Consider the following 9249-nt stretch of genomic DNA (forward strand, 5'->3'; position numbering starts at 1 on the left):
TTCAACTGAAGCAAAACAAATTCCACTTAAAATAGTGCGGCACAAAAACAGATGTGTCAACTGATAGGAACATTCATGTCATGTCGATGTGCAAAGACCTACCGATAAGAAATCTTGAAGTGATACAGCACTATGTTCTGCAGATAGCTAAAACAGATAGAAGTAGTGTCGGAATTCATCAGCTGTCTGTTACTATGGAAATGAGGCATGTTCAATAGATCATGATGTGGTTTACAATTTAAAGGAGCAATTTAGAGTTTTAATCCAGGGGTAATTCACTGGTTTTGCAGAAATACTCATAGTAAAACGTGTTCCTACTTGTAACATTTATGTATCTGTTTTTCAGTTAAGTGCACATTTCCTGTAGTGTCTGTCTGTCTGTCTGTCTGTCTGTCTGTCTGTCTGTCTGTCTGTCTGTCTGTCTGTCTGTCTGTCTGTCTGTCTGTCTGTCTGTCTGTCTGTCTGTCTGTCTGTCTGTCTGTCTGTCTGTCTGTCTGACTGTCTGTCTGTCTGTCTGTCTGTCTGTCTGTCTGTCTGTCTGTCTGTCTGTCTGTCTGTCTGTCCATATTGTTTTGTCAGTGCCACATGGACCTATATTTCCCTCTTCCCTCTCTCTTCAGTGTGCCATATGCTTCAACAAGATGTGGGAGGCAGGGAGACATCTTGGGTGGAAAATGTGTTATAGCTGGCTGATCCCTGGGATACTTATAATGATGCCCATAGTGCCTCAGTCCCACAGTGCAATGTCGCCACAAGCTATTAGCCTTAGCGCTCTGAGCTTTGATGCTGCCCGGTGCATATTCTGAGCGGGTAAGACTATATGCCCCAGGGGACCGCGTCAACCAATGGGCTCCTTGCCATCTCCTCTTCTTTGATATTGTTATGGAGGACATTTTTTTTATGGGCTTGATGTTGGAGCAGCTAGGGTTCAGCAGAAACAAAGGGCCAACTCTTCTAACTACGCTGAGGGTAGAGTAGATGTAACTGACCGCCGTTGTTTTAGTGCCAACACAAACTGACTCTCTTTTTGGAATCTTTTAATTTGCCATAATAAATTGCAGTAGGAAGCAATTGCTGGGCGATGTGCTGAGGGGTTTGTAATTGAAGCCCGTATCGTGCGGGGACGTCGAAGCACCCTCAAAGAGAAACGTTGGGGTCCCTGGGGGATTTCCGGAAGGCCATCCGATCCCACCTCCGACCAGCTGAATAAATGGACATGATACAGCCTTTCAGAACCACACTCTGTGCTGTCTGCTTGAACACACAGATACACACACACACACACACACACACACACACACACACACACACACACACACACACACACGCACACATACGCACACATACACACACGCACACATACACATATGCACACACATACACACACACACAGATACACACACACACACATTGACACACCCACACATACACACGCGCACACGCACACACACACACACACACATACACGCACGCACACATACACACACACACACACGCACACATACACACACACACGTGCACACATACGCACACACGCACACATACACACACACGCACACATACACAGCAACAGATCAAACTCGACGTGACATATAATTGCCTCAAAACGATACACCAACAAGAACAACATCTATTCCAGCAAATGACAGCCCTGATCTGCTAATGGGAGAAATGGGAGTCAAGCAAGGCCATCAAAGATCTCTCTCTAACCCTCACAGGCTGAAATGACCCTGAACAGTCCAAGGCCCAGACATTCCTCCTGATTGTTTTGGTTTAAACAGCAGGTCGTTGCCATGGCGTTGATGCCCCACTGTGTGGCGGTCAGCCCTGTTTGATCTAACTCCACGTGGCATTGGCGACATGCATTAGGAACCCTCGGCCCTCATAATGGGAGAATGAAAGTGAGCCTCAATGCTGTTGGGCCCAGACATAACTGGATAAAGGCTGTCAGAGGCTTGTCTGCAAGTGGAAACAGAGAAAGAATCTAATAAGGAGGTCCAACCCACAGCGATGCAGACAGAATCAAAACAAGGGGCCTCTGAATATGGGCCTTTCAGGTAATTATGGCACTACTGGGTCTAAACTCATGTTATTCGGTTAAATATTTCCCCCTGTCCTCTCTCCCCTCCTCTCTATTATGGTCCTGGTTTCAGTTTGGTAGGAATGTCCGTTTTTTTCTAAAACGCTATGTCCACCAATTTTTCACTTTGTGTTTTTTCACCAGAAACGATTGCTTATGGGTACCTTCACGTGTGTGCAAAACATTACTGTTCTTATTAATTTATAGATTTTAGATGTGTATGAAAATGTGTTTTTTGCAAAACGCTTTACACTGATTGTACAAAACATTAAGAACACCTTCCTAATATTGAATCCCCCCACACTTTTTGCCCTCAGAACAACCTACATTTGTCGGGGGATGGGACTCTACATGGTGTCGAAAGCGGTCCACAGGGATGCTGGCCCATGTTGACTCCAATGCTTATCAAAGTTGTGTCAAGTTGACTGGATGTGGACCATTCTTGATACACACTTGAAACTATTGAGAATGAAAAACCCAGCAGCTCTTGACACAAACCTGTGCGCCTGGTACATACCACGATATCCAGCACTTAACTCTTTTGTCTTGCCGATTCATCCTCTGAATGGCACACACACAATCTATGTCTCAATTGTCTCAAGGCAATCTTTAACCAGTCTCCTCCCTTTCATCTACACTGATTGAAGTGGATTTAACAAATTACATCAATAAGGGATCATAGGTTTCATCTGGATTCACCTGGATTCACCTGGTCAGTCTATGTCATGGAAATAGCAGTTCCAAATGTTTTGTACACTCAGTGTAAATCCATTGTTTAGATGGAATGGAATGCTTGTATCCTGTATATTTCACTGTGATATGTGTTTTTCTCACCTAGCTATCTTAAAATGAATGCACTTGATGTAAATCACTCTGGATAAGAGCATCTGCTAAATGACTAAAATGTCTCCCATACTCGCCCTCATTCTCGAATCTCACTCAATACAATTTCAATTTAAGGGGCTATAATGGCATTGGAAACATAGGTTTACATAAACTAAGCAAAAAAAGTAATGTCTCTTTTTCAGGACCCTGTCTTTCAAAGAAATTCGTAAAAATCCAAATAACTTCACATATCTTCATTGTAATGGGTTTGAACACTGTTTCCCATGCTTGTTCAATGAACCATAAACAATTAATGAACAATTAATGAACGGTCATTAAGACACTAACAGCTTACAGATGGTAGGCAATTAAGGTCACAGTTATGAAAACTTAGGACACCTAAGAGTCCTTTCTACTGACTCTGAAAAACACCAAAAGAAAGATGCCCAGGGTCCCTGCTCATCTGCATGACCATGCCTTATGCATGCTGCAAGGAGGCATGAGGACTGCAGATGTGGCCAGGTTAATAAATTGCAATGTCCATACTGTGAGACGCCTAAGACAGCGCTATAGGGAGACAGGACGGACAGCTGATCGTCCTTGCAGTGGCAGACCACGTGTAACAACACCTGCACAAGATCGCTACATCCGAACATCACACCTGCGGGACAGATACAGGATGGCAACAACAACTGCCCGAGTTACACGAGGAACACACAATCCCTCCATCAGTGCTCATAATGTCCGCAATAGGCTGAGAGAGGCTGGACTGAGGGCTTGTAGGCCTGTTGTAAGGCAGGTCATCACCAGACATCACTGGCAATAACGTCGCCTATGGGCACAAACTCACCGTTGCTGGACCAGACAGGACTGGCAAAAAGTGTGCTTCACTGACAAGTCGCGGTTTTGTCTCACCAGGGGTGATGGTTGGATTTGCGTTTATTGTCGAAGGAATGAGCATTACACCGAAGCCTGTACTCTGGAACGTGATCGATTTGGAGGGGGAGGGTCTGTCATGGTCTGGGACGGTGTATCATAGCATCATCGGACTGAGCTTGTTGTTATTGCAGGCAATCTCGGCACTGTGCATTTCAGGGAAGACCTCCTCCTCCCTCATGTGGTACCCTTCCTGCAGGCTCATCCTGACATGACCCTCCAGCATGACAATACCAGTGGAGGGTTCTACATGGAGCCCTGGCTACTAATAGCTGGTTGGCACGGGTCGACCCAGGAGTCGGACAGGGGTGCCCTTTCTGTGTCATGAGTGAAACTGTGCATCACGGGTTTTCTGTGTGTGCCAGGTTAATGCCATTAAGATCTCTAAAATTTGAGTTCTACAAAATGATTAACAGGTGGAGGTGGGGTTGGTGGCGGTGGCAGTTAGGTTTTAAACAAATGAGGATGTGTCATTAAAGAAAGACAAAAAGTCAAAAGTCTCTTTCTATTCACTTTCATTTAAGGGCTTTATTGGCTTGGGAAACATATGTTAACATTGCCAAAGCAAGTGAAGGAGATAATAAACAAAAGTGAAACAAACAATAAAAATGTACAGTAAACATTACACTCACAAAAGTTCCAAAAGAATAAAGACATTTGAAATGTCATATTAAGTGAAAATAGTTACAAATGGGAAAATAAATAAACATAAATATGGGTTGTATTTAGAATGGTGTTTTTTTCTTCACTGGTTGCCATTTTCTTGTGGCAGTAGGTCACACATCGTGTTGCTGTGATGGCACACTGTGATGGCACACTGTGGTGTGGTCCACCCAATAGATATAGAAGTTGATAAAAACTGGGTTTGTTTTCAAATTCTTTGTGTGTCTGTGTAATCTGAGGGAAATATGTGTTTCTAATGTGGTCATTTGGCAGAAAGTTAGGAAGTGCATCTCAGTTTCCACCTCCTTTTGTGTGCGGTCTGCACATAGTCTGTCTTCTCTTGAGAGTCTGGTCTGCCTACGGCGGCCTTTCTGAGTCTGTACATAGTCAAAGATTTCCTTAAGTTTGGGTCAGTCACAGTGGTCAGGTATTCTGCCACTGTGTACTCTCTGTTTCGGGCCAAGTAGCATTCTAGTTTGCTCTGTTTTTTGTTAATTCTTTCCAATGTGTCAAGTAATTATCTTTTTGTTTTGTCATGATTTGGTTGGGTCCAATTGTGTTGCTGTCCTGGGGCTCTGTGGGGTGTGTTTATTTTGTTAGTTTTTTCGAACAGAGCCCCAGGATCAGCATGCTTAGGGGACTCTTCTCCAGGTTCATCTCTCTGTAGGTGATGGCTTTGTTATGGAAGGTTTGGGAATTGCTTCCTTTTAGGTGGTTGTAGAATTTATTGTAAACTCACTTTTGAGAAAATAGCCTTTGAATGTTTTGATACATACTGGAGATCTCTCCTTTGTCTGCACCCATTCAGAATTGTTCACATCCTGTTAAGCCAGCCCCACCCATCTCTTTAAGGATTCACATGTGAGGTCATGTACTGAACAGTAAGCAGAAAGTGTCCAGAGAAAAATATTTGATAAATATTACATGACGCTTACCCAGACACACTTGTCTAAATTGATGGGTCATGTGAAAGAAATGCTATAACCCCCAGTCACATAATGCCAAGTGGATGGGTCTCTACAGAAGGTGTAAATGGTACAGCCTAATGGTTACTTGCATAGTATTAATATCAGAAATAGATAGCGTCCGTATCACTAAAACAATATACAGTATGTACAAGAACAATATCAAAAACAATATCAGTGATAGATGAGGTAGTTATGCAAGTGGCTAAGCAGCAGGATAAAAAAATAATAGCATCGACGTATGACGTGTGTGTTAGGAGAGAGTCATTTGAATAGAGGCATTGCATATAGTGCTGATGACTGGTCCAGCCGAACCATGCATGAACAATGGGAATCTAAGATCAAAAACGTATGTTTTTGATCTTCTCAAAAACGCAAGTTTATCTAGCTGTGTCCAGTCCAGGTGGTCCTTGTAAAGGCAGACCATCTATGGGAAGAAGGATGTCAGTGTTGCGCAGCAGCTGAAACCTGGTCCTGACTGAGTCCGAACGCTCCTTGGCGACAACAACACCAGGCTCCAGAGCATTGAAGCTGTAAAACAGGAAATAACAAAACATTTAAGACATTACAATCTTGCACAGCATCAATTCACCTCCCAAGTTTAGATAAAAAGAATAACCTCTACAATGCAATGAAAATTATATTCACCTGAAGTGCTGGTACTACTTGAACTGTGGCAGTGGCCTGAAGTATGGAGTCAGGTGCTGTTGCCAGCCATAGCTTTTTACCAGCACCGTACCATTCTCCAGTCTAACCAGCTGTGGGATGTTGACCCCTGTCACAGTGCTGTCCTTCACAACACCAACAATCTCAGACAAAGTGTTCACTCTGGGCTTTCTGGAGTGCTGTTTGATGAGGCCGAAGCACTAGTCGGGGGCACACTTGGTGTGGCCTGTGATCAGGAAGTTAAGGTCCAAACTGTGGTGGAGCTTGTGCATGGTCCGCCAGGTACAATACCAGAGCACAAACTTGTTCTTGATTTGGCCACAGCAGTTATCACAATTCAGGTCCACACGTGTTAACTCAACTCCGTGGTGAAGAAATGGTGCATGTAGTTGATTACTGCACTGCTGCCTTTGCTGGAGGACATGCCTTCATTAATCAAGTAGTTTACTTGTTGTGTAATTCCTTCACAACAGACCCCAAGCAAGACACACTTGCGAGGAGTTCAAAAGCATATGGGACCTGGCTGCATATGGTCTGAAGGATAGTGCACTTGCAAAGAACAAAATAACATTAAGATAAGTTAATGAAAAAAAAGTAAAATGTAATAAAATTATTTTCATGCATCATTATCAGGTAAGTTTCACTTACCTACAAATGTGCAGAGCAACAGCACTGCATACAGAAATATTATCTTGGAAACTGGGAGTTAAGATGATAACACACAGCCTGACTGCATTTTCCTCTGGAAAATACAGAAATAAGGCGAGATCAGTAAAAGTAGTACCAATCATGTTGGAGGTCAATTAAATAATCAAAACGTGTTGTTTATGTTTTAGATATCAAGTGTTGTCATCGATTCCTTGTAGAAACGCCACACTGCTGCTTTTGTCACATGGGATGGCAGCAGCTTTCCACCAAAGTGTTTGTGTCCTGGGAGGCATCCTGGTAATACTTTTGCGTTATCCTCTGCGTAGATGTTGATGAAGTCCGCCACTCCCTGCAAGTCCTCATGCTTCAGGTGTAACCTGTGCTTGCTTGGGCCAGCTCTCTTTTTGATGGGAGGCATTAGACCATTCTCCTTGTATGACTGGTGGAGGAGAGTCAGCCGTGTTCTACTGATGCTGAAAGACAAATTCCAGATACAAATATTTTGGCATTATTATACAATAGATAGCTGTAATCACCATCAGACACACCTGGCTAACTTGATGGGTCATGTAATCATCTGGCGAAGTGGAATCTTTTATTTAGACATGCTAGCTAAACAATTAACCATAATCCTAATCCATTGAGTACTAGCAATACAAACCGATTGTCATAGCTAGCTAAAGTTAATCAAATAGGTACAATGTTAGCTAGTTAGCTAGCTAACGTTTGTCTATAACTTGCAAAGCGAAACAGCATTCTGAGATAACAATACTACACACAGATCATAAATGCAATGTTAGTTAGCGAGCCAGCCATCTAACGTCAGCTAGCTAGCTAGCTAACAGTAAGATTTAACTTGCAATGAGAACAACTTTCTGACAAAATTAGAAATGTATAATATCTGAAACTGTAGCTAGACTCTTGCCCGTATACATGGATGAATGCTTCACAGCAGACTGCAACCCCTTTCATTAAATAAGATGTACAGCTTGCTTGCCATTGTTGTGGCAAGTCACTCTGGTTCACACTGACTGTGTGCAATGCCATAAGAATCGTCTTAAGATTTAACCCCCACCCAAACGTTGACTATTTTACTCTCCCTAGCAGAGCTGGTTAGGCTGTTTTCATGTTATCCAGAGTGTTGGGGACTGTAACTGTGCTCCTGGCAACAATTTAGTTATGCTTTTTTGCCAACGTTTACTGACACCGGCCCTATTCAACCAGTGTTGAGCGTTCTTAAATTCTTCAGTTATTCTGCCCTCTGGCACACTCAGACGAGAGTGTACTGAAGCAGTTGTTGCAGTGTTCCATTGAAATGGTTACTTGCATAGTTGAGTCTGTTGTTAAGTTTTACTACGCGATACATTTAAAAAATAGTCACGTTAGACAGGATCACCAACAAAAACTGACCAACTGAAATTGACAGAAGCAAACCAATCCAAACTCAGTTCTTGGCATGTCCAGCCCACTCATTATCTCATCCAATCATGGGTAGCGGGAAGGTTTCTGGCTTTTTCTGTGGATTAACCAACTAATCTGTTCATCGGACGAAACTGGAAAAAACGACTTGTGTAGAAAGTAAACATCCGCACCTCGATGGTGTCAACTGTGCTTATGTCTGCGTAATGAAAAAGTAGGGAAGAAATGTGAACTTCTGACTATTTCTGGTCTAGCGATCGATGACGAACGCTGCCCAGACTTACATAATTACAAAGAGGAGATTCTCCTGATTAAAATGGTGCCTGTGTAAAAGTTTTGCTTCCGTCCCTCTCCTCGCCCCGAACCAGGGACCCTCTGCACACATCGAAAACAGCCACCCTCAAAGCATCGTTACCCATCGATCCACAAAAGCCACAGCCCTTGCAGAGCAAGGGGAACAACTATTTCAAGGTCTCAGAGTGAGTGACGTCACTGATTGAAACACTATTAGCGCGCACCCCGCTAACTAGCTAGCCATTTCACACCGGTCACACCCGACTTGAAAAAAACGAAATATACACAGTGAGATATTTGGCGAAATACACCGGCATGCCTCTCCATAGGAAAACAATGGGGGGAGCTCAGCAAAAATCTTAGGGTTTCGTTTTTAATTATTCTCTGAATGGAAACACCATAATATTAATCAAAGTAATTCATCCAAATTTCTTAAAATCAATCCCATATACTATGTTATTACAAAAAAGTTTTTAAATTCTCTGGTAATGCCAATACGGAATAGTATCAAATGCTTCTCAAAGATGCCCTCTGGCAATGACTTGCAGTAACAGAAGAAATGGCTGAGAATTAAATGACGTGCAACAGAATGCTGCAGCAGCATGCAGGATGTGCCGCAGTATGACGCAACTTTTAAAGGAGGAACCACTGTACCTGTGGCACTGATGTTTAGGCTGAGGCATGTGTAGTTTTTTGTGTGCTCTAGGGCAAAGGTGTCTAGATTGAATTTGTATTTGTATGTTTTGGAACACC

At 43.0% G+C, this 9249-nt stretch overlaps 1 long non-coding RNA gene across 1 annotated transcript; it reads right to left on the reverse strand.

Annotated features, from left to right (window-relative positions):
• Positions 1-5964: 5964 nt before the first annotated feature.
• LOC115165457 (uncharacterized) lies at positions 5965-7225 on the reverse strand. The gene is made up of 3 exons (XR_003870177.1): positions 6784-7225; positions 6118-6684; positions 5965-6000 (listed from the first exon to the last, which is right to left on the reverse strand). It is a non-coding gene; the product is annotated as an uncharacterized LOC115165457 (long non-coding RNA).
• Positions 7226-9249: the final 2024 nt, after the last annotated feature.

The sequence above is a fragment of the Salmo trutta genome, chromosome 1 (assembly GCF_901001165.1).
Source record: "Salmo trutta chromosome 1, fSalTru1.1, whole genome shotgun sequence".
Lineage (NCBI taxonomy): Eukaryota > Metazoa > Chordata > Actinopteri > Salmoniformes > Salmonidae > Salmo > Salmo trutta.